The sequence below is a fragment of the Alexandromys fortis genome, unplaced genomic scaffold (genome assembly GCF_014885135.2).
Source record: "Alexandromys fortis isolate MF-2015 unplaced genomic scaffold, M_Fortis_MF-2015_v1.1 scaffold_73, whole genome shotgun sequence".
NCBI classification, from domain to species: Eukaryota; Metazoa; Chordata; class Mammalia; order Rodentia; family Cricetidae; genus Alexandromys; species Alexandromys fortis.
The window spans coordinates 2,663,172-2,680,522 of NW_026067959.1; the positions used below are offsets into that span (position 1 = coordinate 2,663,172).

The following is a 17,351-nucleotide window of genomic DNA, read 5'->3' on the forward strand; positions in this document are numbered from 1 at the left end:
TCTGGGTCTGTTCCAGAGGCTTTACGGCTCGGCATCTAATGGAGACAGGTCGTGAGCTAGAAGGATGGCACAGCCCCACAGCCTGGCATGGAGAAGCTCATGAGCCCATCCGTTTCTCATCATCTTCAGAACTCAACCCACAGCTGCTGCGTCTGTCGACCTCTACTGACCTTGACCCCTGGGGCAGAAAGATTGGCCTACATTACCTTTGAAATACCTTTGCATTTGCTTTTTATGTCTGTTACAGGTCTGTCCATATTTGATGCAGGCCACCTTTTCTTTGTGGTTGTTTTGTCCTTTTTATTTGTGTGTGTGTTTGTGTTTGGTTTGGGTGTTGTTTTGAGACAGGACTTCATTCTACCCAGAATGGCCTAAAACTCTTGATCTTCCTGATTCAGCCCTGGGGAATCACCGGGTACTCTGTGAGCCAAGTTCCCTTTAATGCATTCAGTAGCACTGAGGTTGTAATCAAGAGGACCGGGAATCTTCCCCACGTTTACCTCCCGCTGCCAGAGACCATTGTACCTTAGTGGTACCTAAAGGACATTAACTATTGGTTACATATCCAGTTTACCTTAAGGTCCTCCAAGACAGAAACCAGTGAAAATTAATGGCAGGTCAAAGGGCAATGTCTCCTTTAAAGTTCAACTTGCTTGCTGCCTCACCAGGCCCAGGTCTCCCAAACATGCTATTTCCTTCATGCCTCCTGTGCAGACTCCTTCCCCCCACCCTCTCTGAGCTGGATCTAATCAATGACGTTCAGCTGAAGAAACATGATCCACGCATGACAACTTTCTAAAAAAGCCTGGAAAGACTTAAAAAATAAAGGAAAATAAACTCAAGCATCCCTCCACAAATGCGGGCTCCAAATAGAAGGTTTCATTGTCAACCTTCCAGACGTCCAGGCTCCACTGCTGTTTTTGAAAGACATTCCAATAACAGATGCCCCTTTAATTGGGGGCATGATTTGATAAAAAGCAGCAGGCACGATTCAAAAAAAAAAAAATCCTCTTGAGACATGTCAGGGCAAATTAGCTGTGAGACTGAAACCATTTCCCATTGGATTAAATGAAGTTACCCAGATAAGTAAATATGAACAACATTAGGAAGACGGGTACAGTGTCGTGTCCTCCACGGGGGGGGGGGGGGGGGGGGGGGGGGGGGGGGGGTGGGGGGAATAATGAGGCTCTTTTAGACATTGATAGCAAACGTGGACTCTCGTTTGACTATTTTAAAATATCACAATGCCCCTACTCTATGTCTGCCTTTTTCTCCTTCAGAACCTCTGTAAGATGAACTGCCTGTGCCCTGTGTACCTACCTAGAAATCAGTGTTCCTGTGTTCTGCCTGCTGGTCCCATGTGGAGTATGTACGCTAACAAATTAGGAAATGGACATCGGAAGAAAAGTTGACGATATTCTTCAAATGGCATTTGGCAATCACGTGCACCTTTTGTTTTTCAAGATCCCATGGCCTGATTAGCATAAATTATTGACTTGACCTCAAGTTACAAGCAAGGTTTCTCCCCTAGCAACTTGCAATTTAAAAATAAACTTCTAAAAAGACAAAGTTTGTTGGCTTGCTTTTTGTTGTTGTTGTAGCTTTTGATTACTATTTCCTGAGCTGCCTTGAAGAGTTAGACACATAAACTTGGCATCAGCTTGTTTCTATGCCCAATTCTGTCACTTTCACTACTTGGTCACTTTATCTAATTGGTACCTGGACTAAATAAAAATGAGGAGAATCTTTAATTATATAAAGTTTATTGTCAGCATTAATTAGTCCCCCATAGACTCATATATTTGCATGCTTGTTTCCAGTAGACGAACTCTTGGGAAGGATTAAGAGATGAGGCCTTGTTGGAGTAGGTGTATCATTGCTGGAAAGCCCATTCCAGGCCTAGTCTCTCTCTCTCTCTCCTTTCTTCCTCTCCCTTCCTCCTCCCCCTGCCCTCTCTTTCACTGCCTTCTTCCTGTAGATCAGGATATAGCTCTCACTTCTCCAACACCATGCCTGCTTGCCTGTATGCCCCATGCTCCCTGCTGTGATGATAATAGACTAACCTCTGAAACTGTAAACTAGCCCCCAATTAAACTCCGTCTTCTATAAAAGCTGCCTTGGTCACAGTGCCTCTTCACGGCAATGGCCAGTGACTAAAACAGCCATGTTACTTACTACTAAGAGACGTCACTTCTGGAATGGAGTCTTGACCAACTTTCCAAAGTTTCTGAAATCGAGGAATAGGAGACATTCCTGGTGACAGGGAGAACGGTGACTCAAGGGGCAGAAACAGAGAGCAGAATAGGAGCAGCAGGGGCAAGTTTGTCTACACTGAGCATGACGTGCTGACAGAGAAGTCCCCAAGTAAGGGACAAAAGTCAGAGATGAAGATGCAGAACTAAATCCCTTGTAAGAAGGTAATGATCAAAGTCATGCAACTAAGAGAGAGAGCACACCAAGGGTGAAGGCAAAGAAGAAGGGGAGAAAGCTAAGGAAGATCCTTGGGGTCCTCTGCACACATGTTCAAGAGCCAGGGAAGGACTTACGGGATAAGCGGAGAACCTCAAAGGAGCGCTTCTGAAGGAAAGTTAAGACACCCACAAAAGGGTTACCCACAAAAGGGTAACCCACAGTTCCAGTGCCTCATTCCCAAATCAAGACAATCAGAGGATATAGAGCAGCAGGGGACCCCTGGCGATCCTCTAGAGCAGGGGTGGTGGGGTGGGGATCCAAACCTGAGCACAGGGTTTAAGAAAAGGGTCCCAGAAGAACCAATCTGGAGCAGGAACGTGTGTGCTTCCTCTTTCCAACAACTATGGCATCATCAGAGAGGTAGAATCTCAAAGTGTGGAAGGGAAGGGACTGTCAAGAAAAGGCTATCTTTAGCATGGTACAGGCTGGGCATTTCTCTCTCTGTGGAGAAGGAGCCACAAACAGGGGACAAGTGCAGGGATGGAGTCCTGGAGGCCAGGGTTCGGGTGCAAAGGGAGTGCTAGATTTGAAGCTGAGTCATTCCTAACATCAGCTCCCAATCATCTGGAATCATCATTCCCCCTCAGGTGGATTCCTGGGATCCATCGCTCAACAGGGTCTGTTTCTGGTCTTCACCAAGCACGGCATCTTTAAGGAATAGTAAAATGCTATCATTTCTGAACCCAAATTAACTTTAGAAAACCAAAGGTTCCCACTGTCTTAGCTGAGACAATGGTACCCAGCATGGCCAATCTGTCCAATAATGACTAGCTAGTGACCGAGCCTGAGCCAATTTGTTTGGCTGTGCTGGAGTTTGAGCTTAGGGCTTCGGGAGACGAGGCAAACTCTGAGCTCCTGAGCTACACTCTGGCTTTCTTACTGCATGCTAACTTAATGAACTTTGAGACCAGTTCTTCCTACAGCCATATGGCTTCCCCAAGTGCAAAGCTCTTTTTCATAGTATTCAAATACCAGGGCCTAGAGGGGACATTCTCACTCAAATCACTACAGCCTCCCAATGCATAAGGGAAATCAAGGCGATCTGGAAGGACTCCAGCCTCCTTCCCCTTCACCATCAATGTGTCCACATTGTCACTTGTCATTTTTGCCTTTACCTATCTGCAAGACTGAGATGGCCCTCTCCTTGACCAGTCAGTTCCTGCCTTGAACCTCAGCCTTCTCTTCCCACCTTCCTTTGCTGCACCACAGGCTTCTCTCATGCACTACCTACTGGGCTGGGAGTTACTTCAGACTCCTCTGGCCTGAAACATCCGCCTTTGAACGCAGGCTCCTCGGCTCCTATAAATCCTTCTTTCCCTTTCCTCACCAAACCTTTCAAAAACGCAGCCTCACTTACCATCCCTCCTTCCCCACTACCCTCTCCTTAATTCCCTCCAATGCGGCTTCCACATCTTTCTTTGGCCACAAGAGACCCCCGTGTGTCCTATCCCCACATATTATGACTCCAGAACCCCAGCCACGCTCTGCTTTTGTCTGCGTGGGGAACCATATACTCCTGCTCCAAACTCACCTGACTCCAGTGAACCTGCACTTCCGTGATTCCCTTCCTGACTTCCTTTTATTCATTCATTTAAGAATATTTTGGGAACTGGCTGAAGGTTAAGAGCACTGGCTGCCCTTCAGTTCACAGCTCATCCACTGTGACTCACAAACATCTCTAATTCCAGTTCCAGGAGCTCTAATGCCCCTCTTCTGGCCTCCACAGTACCACACACAGGTGGTGCACAGACATACATGCTGGAAAATACCTATACACAAATAGACGAGAAAACGTATTTTCTAGTACCTGCTATCAGCTAGGGATGGTGCACATCTAGGGATGAAGAAAGCTGAGCCAATGTTTATCCTCACAGAGAAGGATGCTAGCATGCTGCTCAATCGGAGACCCGCCGCCAGACAGCTAAGAATAAAGCTTATGGGAATCCTTGGTTTTCAGGGCAGCAATGTAAACACTGAATCAGTGAATAATGATCCCTGGCTCCTAGAGGAAGGCAAGGCCAAGTTCCAGCAAGTCTAATGGTCATCAGCCAGTCACTATCTGCTCTTGTTTTATGTGTGTTTCTGTTTAAAGACACGCAACTTAATAATTTTTAAAGTCATTAGTTGTATGCAGGATTTCTTTTTTAGTAGTTTAAATTTATTTATTTTAAAAAAAAAAGCATCACAAAATTGTATTCTGACCTCCACATGCCTGGTGTTATATGTGTGCAGGATTTCTTTACTTAAGAAAAAAATATCAGCTAAAGAAGCTCCATGTTTTCCTGATCCGAAAACAGGAACTCCCCTAGATCAGAGTCTCTCTGTTCAAGGAAGTCATCTTCTAGGTCCTGAGAGGACCAGCAGCCTTAAACTGTCCCCTGGTTTGTGCAGTTCTCCCCAGCCACAGCCAAACACACGGCCGTGTAGCATCTTTCAGTTCATGTCACATCGTCAGCCCCTGAGTGTCGCTACCACCAAACAAATTATCCTGATATTTTAATTACGTTTCTTCAACCAAAACTCACTGGCTGTTGTGATTAACTTTCAGCCCAGCACGTTAGGTTTTCCTGAGAACAAAGATGGAGCTGGCTTAGCCAAAGATGAGTGTGAAGATTACAGCAGAGTCCTCAATGGGCAGAGGACAGAGGACAGTGGGGTCCAGAGGCAGAGGGACCCGGGACACAGTGCTGCTGGGTGCCATTTGGTTCCCTTTCATTCAGACTGCCTCAGTTTTCAGGACTACGGCCCTGTCCACTTGCCTGGTTGACTTTCTGGACCACTGCAAGATGAGCTGGTGCCAAGAGCCTCTATGGCACCACAGGGGAGGGAACCCTCATGGCACAGCCTAAGTGAGAGACTAAGAAGAAGCAAGAACCCTAGGAAGGCAGAAAGGCGGGAGAAGAGACAGTCCATTGTTGCCATGGCAGAGGGCAGAAGAAACACAATAAGGCCCAGTGATTGGGGAGAAAGGGCTGGGAAGGAAAGAAAGCATAAATCTGCAGGGACAGCAAATGGACCATCACGACATGAAACACAACCTCTAGGTTCTCAGGATGACTCAGGCTCTCCATGGTCAGAGTTGGCTCACAAGAAGCAGGGAAAGCCCCAGCAGGCCACAGAGAAACGCTCCTGGGAGGTTCTGGCCAGGCTGTTAAAGCCCATGTATACAGATATGGGGTAAAAGAGAAATTGGGGACCCAGTTCTTGTTCCTGGTTAGCATGTGGGTCTAAATTCCAACTGATCCAAACATAAGGACTCAGATTGAACCCAAAATTTGGGTATGGTGTTACTATGCCTAATGTTGACACGGACTTAAGACACACTTCCTGCATGAGGGTCCCTAGTGATTACAGCTTTGGGGGCCTCTTTTTCCGAGATGACCACTCTGAAGAGACCCAAAGTTCATACATGAGCTTGGAATCCCTGGCTCCATGAAAATAAAAGAAGAAGCCCCCTGAGTTTCTATAGCCTATTCTTTTACATGCACTCGGGGGAGAACTGGGGTCCTCGGGGTTCTCATGTGAACTCCTCCAAGGAAAAGACCACCTCCTGCCCCCTTCCTCTGCGCCCCACAGCGATAAACCAGCCTGGTGTCATCCTTGCTTCCTCCGAGTTTCATTCCCATTCATTCCCTCACTTACCCATCCCCCTCCCCGTTTTTCCAAATTCCTCTTCCCGATGAGTCAGAGATTGAAAATTCTTGGCATCTTTGTTGAATAAATAGTGTTTGTCCACAGTGATACTGGTCAGTGGCAAACTGCCATCTCTCTGGGACAAGGAGGTGTGGGTATACAACCCACATGTCTGCCCAGGACCCTGGTCCCAAAGGCTACAGGCTTTGCTTGTGTTCTCCTCTTCCAGCAGGCTGGGCTGACATGCGCAGCAGGGAGGAGGTAAAGGAAGAAAAGAGGAAGGGACCAATGGAGGGAGGGGAAGGGGTGCTGCCTTGACACAAGTCTTCTGCCTGCTCGTACCTGGAGTGTAGGTAGGATCTCTCCCATTTTGTTTTACAGATCTCCCAAGTACCTTGACAGCTAGAATTTTGACTCCCACATTCTGAGGGGGATCCTGGTGCTCCTTGCACCACATCAAACCACTGGCATAGGTGGGCAAGCAACAGACTGAACCGCACTTCTGCTCTGATGCCTGGGGGGCCTAGGGGGGCACTCTGCCCCAGGGGGATACAAGCTGTTGCATTTCCTCTTCTCTCTCGGCCTGCTCTAGTGAGAGAGCTGTGTGTTTTAGAAAGCTCGGGAAGACCCAGAAGTGTCCCAGGACCCCCTAAAAAAATCTCACAGGGTTTGACAGATGAGCAGGAATCTCTCACCTGCCGTAGCAGGCCCTGCACAGCACCAGTGTCTGCACTAGCCAGGGAACTGGAGAGTTCTCTCTGTCATGCAGGACTTTTCTTCTTCTCTTCCTTCCATAGCTTCAGAACCTCTGCTAATGCCTTTTGGTTAATATATTGCTTGTACAGATTAATAGGCCACCCCGAGGCATTTGCATACATGTAGATCTCATGCCTTGGTTTTGTCACTTTCCCTTCCTTTCTATCCTCCCTTCCCTCCCCTCTCACCTCCTTCTTCCTGGGATGGCCCCTCTATTTCCATGTAGAGATATCTGTTTGGATGCTTTTAAATTTAAAGGTTAAATTCGCCCTCCAGAGTCTACGTGTGATCAAACCCAACTTCTTGCAGAGAGCATGGGCAAGGCCTAGGAAAAACAGACATCCTTTCTTGAAGACACACAGTCAGGGAGTAAGAGCCCGAGACAGAGTCAGTCACTCACCGCCTTCACTGAGGGCTTAGCGTCACTAGGCACCACTCTGCTTACCAGAAGCCAATCGTTCTTAGAAGCACATTCGGATGCCCGGGCCACAGCTTCGCTGTGCCTCTCTTCTGGAGACTTTCCATTCCCAGCCCCTCGGTCTAACCCCAGGACCTCCGAGGCCACGCGCAGCATTCCTGAAGACTTAGTAGAGGGGCTTTTGTGTGCAGCCTTTTTCCTCAGGGACCCTGGAATGCATTGGCAGAGGTCTTGCTGATTTACAGCCCTGCTCTCTTTCAAAGAATTCCCTGGCCTGTGTAGAGTCAACAGATAAAAGAAAAGGCTGGTTAAAGGTTCGGTCACCGGGAGCCAGTTGTCCCTTTGCACTAGCAGGATGCTTTCCTGGCCTCTGAAAAGGCACCATGGTCCCAAAAGTGCCCGGCATCTGTGGAGGAGACAGATGCAGGCGATAAACATATCCTGAGTCCAAGCAGATCCTGTGCTGTGTCCAAGCTCATTTCTAAGCTACTATTCTACCCCAGGTCAAGCTTTGACCTCTGCCATGCTAAAATGCCTTAAAGGTTTGTTTTGAGGGTCAGATTTTCTAATTTCACAGTAATCATTCTGCTTGCCCATTGAAAACAGTTGTTACATCCTGCTTGCGCCTGCTAACCATTCTGAAAAGAATCCCATCCATTCATTTGTTCCTTCGCCCATTTGCTCTTCACCCTGTTCTAGAGTTAAGAACCCAGCACTAGTGAGTAAAACTGGCTGACGCCCGGGGACACTACCCTCAGCCCTGCTGCAGGCCAAGTTACTCTCTCCCCAACTGACAGGAATGCTGCCAGCTGGTGACTCACACACTGAGTTCTCCCTGCGAGTTGTCCTTGGCCAAGGGGAACTCTGTCCCTTGGGGAAATGCCTCTTCTTGGGTCATCCAGCCTCTAAGGCCTGATGGCCAAAGGGAACTCTGTCCCTTGAGGAAATTGTCTCCAAGGCCTGGTTGATGTCGAGGTCTGTACCTCGGGAGGTCGGGGCCTCTTTGTCTCACTGACCTCTTGCCATCCCCTGAAGCAATGTCTAAACTTTTAGTGTCTTAGGCATCTCAGCCCCTGTCACAGTTACATCACAGGGCCCTCCCATCGCTGCCATGTCCTTTGCCCTGACCCTTTTGACATGGCTCCAGGGAACAGCACCGCTGCAAGTAAGCCTTCTGCGCCCGAATTCCCAACTCTGAGTGCTGCTCCCTAGGGAGCAGCAGGTCCCCAAACACCTGCCATCGTGAAGTGTACATACTAGAGGAGAAACAAACAAAACAAATCGTCTCAGTATGTGAAACGTGGCATGGTTGTGGGAAAAGCTAGAGCAGGGTCAGGGAATTTTAAATATGGAACGGAGGCTGATTAATTTTCATAACCTTATTTATTTTTTAACCTATTTAATTATCTATCTATCTGTTTGTTGACAATTTTGTGCAATGAGCCCATGTAGTGCAGTCTGACCTCAAACTTACTATGTAGCCGAGGATGACCTTGAACTCAGGAGCCTCCACCTCCTGAGTGCTGAGATTACAGATAGTCTTTCCTGGCCCCACCTACTGGAAATCGAACCCAGGGTTTCATGCACGCTGGGCAGAAACTCCACCAGTTGAGAGGCAACCATAGCCCCAGTACTCATTTTTGAGAGTGATCGGAGTATCTTTCTCTGAGACATGTGCGCAGACGTGCAGACTTGAGATTGGCAAAAATGAATGTACAAAAGGCTCTTCATTCAAAATTGCTACTGGCAGAGTTCTCCAGAGAAACATAAGCAGTAGTGTGTAGTGTGCATATGCGTGTATGTGTATGAGTGTGCGCATGCATGTGTGTACATGCGTGTGAGAAAGTATGCGTATGTGTGCATGTTTATGTGTATACATGTTTGTATGTGTGTGCATGTGGAGGGGGAGTGTGTGCATGTGTGTGTGATTATGTGTATGCGCATGTGTGCACATATGTGCTGTGTGTATACATAGGGAGAGTGTGTAGATGTGGATATGCATGTGTGTGTGCATGTGGAGGGGGAGTATGTGCATGTGTGTGTGCAATTATGTGTGTGTGCATATGTGTGCTGTGTGTGTACATGGAGGGAGTGTGTGCATATGCATGTGTATGTGCATTTGTGGGTGTGAGTGTATGTGTATGTACACTCATACACACAAGTCAGAAATTATCAGCAGGCTAAAACTAGAGTTGCCACAGTCCTGGGGAAATCCCAGGGAACATCAGAGTTTGCTTGTAGAGCTTCGGTAGATGAGATGACCACACTGTGGAGAGAAGTCTGTTTCATTTAAAGTCTGCTAATTGTGATGCTCATCACATCCGCTGATGCCTTTACAGCAACATCTGGGTTAGCATTAGATCAAATCACTGGGCACATCAGCCTCGCCAGTTTGACTCAGAAAACCAGCCCTCGCAGCTGCTCTGCTCCTCCAGCCAACTCCCGTCACTTCGCCCATTTACCGTCCTCCTGGTCCATTTGCCTCCCTGTCGACCTTATTGTCTTCCCTCCCCATCACCAGAAGGTGCCTCACACCGAGGTAGGGATGCTCATCTTTTTCGTTCTCTGTTACCTCTTTAACGTCTGGAACATGCCGGTCCATATAGGTTCCAAGTGATACTTTGCAAGCAAATAGCAAATGAATTTTAACCTCCCGTATAGCAAGATATTCTTTCCAAAATTTTGCAAACTCTAAAAGGAATTCAGAACACTGAAAATTGATACAAAGGCAGGGTCTCCTCCCAGGTGCTATTGGAAACGAGGGGGGAGGGGTGTTTCTGACCAGAGACACAAAAGGTGAGAATAATTTCCCAAATTCAGATTAGCAGCTGATACAGGAACTGTGGAGAGTAAGATTAGACGGAGAAGCAACAGAAGATGGTAACAGATGAGTCTGTGAACAGCAGTCTGTGGAGACAAGATCGCTCCCTGGGAGGTGAAGCTCGCAAAGTAGGCTGGGCTGGGCAATGAAGTCCCAGGGATCCATCTGTCTCCACCTCTCTGATGCTAGAGTTACAAGCCGGAACCACAGAATCCAGCTTTGTTTTGTTTTTGTTTTTGATGTGATGCTAGGGATCAAATTCAGGTCCAAGTGCTGATTTTTTCTCCCCCTTTTGGTTTTTAAAAATGGGGTTTCTCCATGTAACAGCCCTGGCTGTCCTGGGATTTGCTCTGTAGGCCAGGCGCTGGCCTTGAACTTATAGAGACCTGCCACCCTGCTTCTGCATGCTTCTGTAGCAAGCCCTTTGTCAACCAGGCTTTGTTCACAGGCCCTGAATGTGACTTTCGATCTAGGATGTAGATTCATTTTTCTATAGCCTCCTTTATTGCCAATGTCTCACACTGAGGCCATTCATTCATATGGTACCTGTTTGTTCTCCTAAATAGAGTGGTTACTTTCCAGTTTGAGTATCACAGAGAGAAAGTAATCATACCAATTAAAATATGAAGAGATGAAAATGATAGCTCATGCCAATGAAGAGACAGGCCCCAGGTGGATAACATAAAAGGTGCTAAAATAGCACTAAACATTATGGCATTGTTGATATTGCAGAGATTTATAAAACAAGATGGGCTTCTGTCCAGCGGTTAGTGTGCAGAATATGTAAAGAACTTAAAAAACAAAATAAGCCATCCGGGAGGTGGTGGCAAACGCCTTTAGTCCCAGCGCTCAGAATGCAGAGGTTGGCGCATCTCTGTGAATTCAAGGCCAGCCTCGTCTACGGAGCAAGTTCCAGGATAGACTCCAAGCTATGAAGAACCCTGTCTCAAAAAATAAAAATAAAAAAATGAGCAACCCAATGAAAAGTGAGGGTAAGGGTTAATTCATGTAGGTGGGCATTTCTCAAAAGAATGTACACAAATTATGAACAGATAGGTGGGAAAAATTCAATATCACTTATTGTGAGGGAAATAGCAAACAGAACCAGAGATAGCACCTCACCCAGTAAAAAGAGTCTTTATCAAAAAAGATAAAGAGAACAAACAGGTACCGCGAAGGCCTGGAAGAAAGAGGACGTTGCATAGCGTGGGTAGGAATGTCAATAAGACATTATGCAAAACAGTGTGGTGGGCCCATCAGAAAGCTGGAAAGAGAATCACAAAATGGTCCCATAATTCCACTGCTACATCGGTAACCAAGGGAAATTGTTGGGAGCAGTGAGGCCCCCAGATCCTGAATTTCTTGTAATCCCCTGATCTGAGTGCCTACAGCTGCTCTGAGCTCGAGACCTTCAGGAGTTCCTGATGGCAGGAGAGTGGTTTCTGGCGGGTTTGGCTGGGCCGTGGCTATCTCTATATAATCTGCCCCTGAATACAATAAAGGGGGCATTCTTGGGGAATTCAAGGATGACCCGTGTTGCTGTCTCTCTGTCTGTCTGTGTCTGCGTATTTTAACCTCCAGTTCCCTTGCCCGAAGCTGGCAAACTGGGTGCCAGCGCACAGAGCGCAGACACAGGGGCATGGTGCGCGGCAGGAAATAAACCAGCGTGTCAAAGAGGCACCTTCACTCCTGTGCTCACTACGACACTGCTCAGAAGAGCCGAGAAATCAGAAACCACGTGCACTATGAAATGCAACTCAGCCATCCATATAATGACATCTGGTCGTTTGCAACTGCATAGGTGAGAACAGAGATCACTGTGGTAAGCGAAATAAACCAGACACAGAAGGATAAGTACCACACAACTCAACTATGGAATGTTTAGCCAGGCATGGTGACAAACCCTGTAAACCACTGAGCCAGGAGAACCAGTGGTTCAAGGTCAGCCTGTGTCTCCAAAAGTTGAAAAAGAAAAAGTTAATCTCATTTCATTTGAGTGGAGTGGTGAAGCCTTGTCACTATTTCAGACACACACAATTTACACATGTGGAAACCCAGCCAATAACTCCAAGAGGTCAGCCTTCAGGCATGGCTTAGGGAATTTAGAAAACAGGCTGGTAACAGAAAAGATTTTATGACTGAAGAATAGAAGTCAGTCCAAGAAAAGGAGAGAGCAGCCTCCAGTTGAGACACTGTCCTGATTGAAGGGCAAGGTGGGTGCACACACATGTATTGGAAGACAGAATTCCTGCCTTTATACCAAGCGCCAATGGGAAGCACTGTAAGGTGAGGACATTTTTCAAATGAAGAATTAGCATGCATGAAGGGATGGCAAGATTTTGCTTCTGATTTGCAAAGTTACTTGTATAAATCCTCCCAAATGAGGACTATTTAGCTTAGGATAGAATAAGCACTCTTAGAAGACCCGAATCATGTGGAAAAAGAGTTGATAATTGTCCACACCTTCCTCTGTGCTAATCGTTCATTTGTTGTTACTCAACTCCAAATCTAACTCTCTGGCCTTTGCCTTTTAACATGCTGGACCACACCAGAGCTGTCCTGGACTTTCCATGAGACCCTGTCAATCGGAGCCTTGGGGTGTGAAGGCAAGTGGGAGGAAGGGGACGCATCTTTCTGTTTGGTGCACTTCCTGCAAGTGTTGTCCCAGCAGTCGGAGCTGACCCCAGTTTTCAGAGACCCCAGAATCAGCCTTCCCATGCCCCTCCAAGAGCCAGCATCAGGCTGGTGATGCCAGAGAGAGCTTCATTCAGTCATCCTCAGAGCAACAGGGCTCTCCTAACTCCACCTCTTGACTTCTGTTTTCTCAGGCCTTCACTGGTAATTGATTTCTTTGTCATTTCTTTTTCTCTAAAGCTAACTTCAAATCACATAAATCAGTTTAAAGTCCACAGCTCAGAGAACAGGCATCATCACACATGCCTTTAATCCCAGCACCCAGTGGGTAGATGCCTGTGGATCTCTGCAAACTAAAGGACAGCCTGGTCTACATAGTGAGTTCTAGACCAGCCAGGGCTATAAGAGAGACCCTGTCTTAAAAAACAAATCATACAAACAAGCCAAAACCATAGCTTATTGGTGATTAGCATGTCTACAATGTTATGTGACCTTTACCACTGTCTAAATACATGAGCAATGTATGTGTTTGTACCTGTGTCTGCATGTGTTTGTGAATGCAGGTACATGAAGATACATGTTTTATTTCTGAATCTAATTCTACCTGTTGAAAGCTCTGAGTTTCTTCTAACTTTTGAAGAGTCAAAACTTCTAATCCCAGCAGAGAATTTATTCTAGAATTCTCCTTCTCTGTTTTACTTTCCTCTCTTACAGTGAGAAGCCTGCCGCTGCCTCACTTTGTGGCAATGACTTGCTGGCCTCTGTTTCTCTCATCCACTAGCTTGGACTTATTTTCCAAACCCAATGAGTCGCCATCCCTATTTGTCCATCATCTCTAAATGGCCAGAAAACTACCACGACCCATAACCTCTTTTAAATCATGTCATTACAACAATAAGAATATAGATTAAAATGTTTACTGTGCAGAAAATGCTCCAAACATTGCACTATAGCAAGCTCTGACCATGTCTCCCAGCAATTTTGAGGAACTGGATGGGAGTTTGTCTATGCCTGGGAAACTGTCTTCCCTAAGCAAAGCTGACTTTATGGCTTTAAATTCTTGTGTTGTACAATTACATGACATGAGCAAACATGCTTTATTCAATGATTCCTGATGACACAAAAGAGAGAGATAGCCACCATTTCCTTTTGATGGTGTCCCTCACCCCAAGCCCCCCAAAACACACACACTTTGTAGAAACAATAAAATGCTTCTCTCTAAAGAGATATGACTTTTTCTCAAGACCCAAGATTAGAAAGGAAAAGAAGGTGTATGGATTTGTGGGCCACTTAGCATCATCATCTGACCATTAAAAGTTTTGTAGGAAAGTTTGACTTGATGTTGACAGGAAAACCACTTTTGGGGGTTCTTGACTATAGTTTCTAGAATATACTGGAAGAACCTCTCAGCTCTCAGAAACTGTTCCTTCCTCTTTCACAGATACATTCCAGCCAGAGAATCCAACATATGCAATCATTAATGTGTGCCCAGGTGTTTTTGCAACTAGTTTTCAAGAATAACCCTACAATTTGGATCTCGAATGCCATCCCCTGAAAAGCCCATGTATGAAAGGCTTAATCCTCGGCTTGGCATTACTGAGAGGTGGTTGAAATATTTAAGACAAAAGGCCTAATAGGAGGGTGTATAGGACTTGCCCTCAGAGGGGATAGTGAAGCTCCGGTCTCCTCCTCTTTCCCTCCCTGCACATTCTGGCCACGTGGTCAACAGTTTGCTTTACCATGACGCACTTCTGCCTTGCTTTGCTGCACAAATTGATGCATCGTGAATTGGCATCTCCAACACCATGAGCCAAAGTGAACCTTTCCTCTTTTTAAATTTGATGGCCTTAGGTATTTTATTGTAGTATTGGAAAGCCAGTAACATGGGGAAAGGTCCTGACTGAAGTCATTTGTCCGGGTTTTTTTTTTTTTGTACTGATTATCCTAACAATAGTTCCTGTCTAACTATCCACATGACATCACTTCAGTAGGTGACAGAATGAGCTATATACAGCTGGCTCTCAAAAGCTGTCTCTGACCGGGATGCTTATGCGTATCTATGAATGACTTATACTCACCTAGGGCTTCAGCAATGTGTTCAGACTGCCACAGCTTGAAGCAGGAGGGTGGTTCATACCAAAGAGATAAGGATCCGAGAAGTTAGGCTAGAGTCCTCAATTCCAGGTGTTCACATGCTGAGTCCAGGGAAGCCCTAAATCCACCATACACGGAGGGCTTATTGCTGGAGAAAAGCAGGATAGGAAGAGAATGAGTAGACGAAAACACAAGTCAAAGCCAATCTCCTTGCTAAGGTCCAGGAGACTAAATGCCTTCTCTTTCTCCAAGTCTGCTCTACCAGGTCAGAGACGTGAACTCCAAAAGAGTTTACATTGGCTTTACACTGAGTTAGCTGTAGGCAGGGCCTGGATGCTCTCTGAGATGAAGCTCTGCTGACCCCCACTGGCTTCTAACATGCATTGCATCTCTAGATGACCCAATCGCAGTATGTAACTTTTTTCCAGCCAAAGGACGGGATCTACCTGGTGCACACATCTCTACTTTTGTTGTTGTTGCTGTTGTTGCTGCTGCTGCTGCCTCCTCCGGGGTGGTAGATAATTCTACTGCCACTATATGGTGGATAGAATTTGTTTGCACAGAAAATGAGCCTAGAGCAAGTTTGAAGGTTTTATGTGAGGGGTTGTTTTCCATTGTTCACTCTCTGGTTCTTTTGCTGGTAAAACACCAGGCCCCTGAAGATTTCGGTGCCAGACATGGAATTTTGCCCACCAAGTTATTGGTCAGGGAGGCCATGGAGGTACCCAAAACAGCAAAGCTATTGCCATTGATGTTGGTTGCTAATATTGGATAGAAAAGCTCTGGGGCTGAAGACACCACCCACTTTTGTTACAAAATCAATCTCAAAACTGATCAGAATATTCTCTCCCTGATGGCGAGCTTTCACAGTGCAGGAGGTTGGTGTTGTCCAGGAGGCTAGGGGAGAGAAAACACAATCAGTGGTCTTACCCAGGGCTGGACCCTGCACGCTACAATAACAATCTGCCAGCAAATTGTGCCCACTGGGACAGTAGTGGCACAGAGGTTATGGGGTAACCAGACACTTTCTGTTTGAATTTGAGACCTGTCCCATTGGAGGGATTTCATGGCTGGTACTGAAGCCTATTCAAAAGCCTAGATCTGGGGGGATCAGAGTTTCTAGAGGTAGAGGGGTACTTACCGGTGTTTCTCTACATGGCCACGTGTCAAGCTGCCTTTTCATTATGTATGTTTATACTCATAGATTTGTGCTGCTCTCAGAGAAGCCAGAGAAGTTTCTCTTTTTGCAGTGGGTAATAATTGATTCAAAGACTCAAACCTGGTCAAAGTGCTGAGACCTGGTGACTCTAAGAGTTCAGTGGTAGATGGAGCGTCTAGACCAGCCTTACCCACCCCCTTCAATGCAGCAATTCTGGCTGCCTACACAAGACCCATCCAAGATCAAGCCTGTTAAAATTCCAGCATGGACACAGAGGGGCTTACAAGGGCACCTTCCTAAAATAGGAGCTACTGACAGTGGGTGGTTGTCGAGGGACAGAGTCACTTTGTGTAAGGAATGTGGTCAACAACATGTTGTCCATTCCCTAGCTCATGTCTGCATTCTTGGCACAAATTGAACTCAGGGAATTATTAGTTATTATTCATAATAAAAGATGGCATGAAACTGGGAGGAAGATGGGTTGGTAGTATCCTGAGGGAGTTTGAGAGAGGTGGTAAGGAGTGGCTATAATTACGATGCATTGGACACACGTTCACATTTTTCAAAGATTAATAATCTATGTCCTTCTGCCACCTATTCTGTGTCACAGTCGCCGATGGCATGTGCTCTCTTGGGCTGTCCATGGTGAAGCAAAAACACCAAACATAGCAACCGAACAGGCCAGGGCTGGGCCCTGGAGCTCCAGAAGGAGCTAAAGCAATGAAGTCCGAAACCACAGAGTCCTGCAGAGAGCTAGGATGGTCCACCTATGGGTGTGCTCAGCATCTGACTCCGTTCATCCATTCTGGTATCCCTAAGGCGTTTCTCACCCTAGTTTTCTGCACTGGTTAACCTCAGTTCTCCTGCCTCTGCCTCCTAAGTGCTGGGGTCACCCACATCACATCTATTATCTTTTACCATTTCCCATTATGACCTGACTAAGATGCTTCTTTACTGAACAAGGATCTTCTTGCATCTCTAGGTGTCAGTTTTCAGCCACAAAATCCAGGCTTCCTTCTTAAGAACCACTTTCTGCTCCTGTTTTTCACCGCCAGCCAGGAACCCCAGGGCACTGCTCAGACAAAGTGTGGGATTAGGCTACTCGGTGTGGGGAAAGAGGCATTGCTTTCTTAGAGAGGCGACATTTAACCCTCAGGCTTCCCAGTGCACACACAAAGGACTTGAGAATGCAACAAAGTCTCTGAGGGACACAGGTGCCCTCATCTTCATTGGGAGTAGAGAAGATATTTACAGCCACGTTCACCCCTGGCAGGAAGAGAGAAAGAAGTCTTGATCCTTTTGAGATAGAGAAACTAAAGAGAGAGGGGAAGGAAGGAAGGAAGGAAGGAAGGAAGGAAGGAAGG

General features: G+C 46.5%; 1 long non-coding RNA gene across 2 annotated transcripts in view; it reads right to left on the reverse strand.

Annotated features, from left to right (window-relative positions):
- The window catches only part of LOC126507990 (uncharacterized), a 50,488-nt gene extending 35,394 nt beyond the window's left edge, over positions 1-15,094 (reverse strand). For both annotated transcript variants that reach the window (XR_007593685.1, XR_007593686.1), the window contains exon 1: positions 14,813-15,094. This is a non-coding gene — a long non-coding RNA (uncharacterized lncRNA). The remainder of the gene's footprint in view (positions 1-14,812) is intronic.
- Between the last annotated feature and the right edge of the window lie 2,257 nt (positions 15,095-17,351).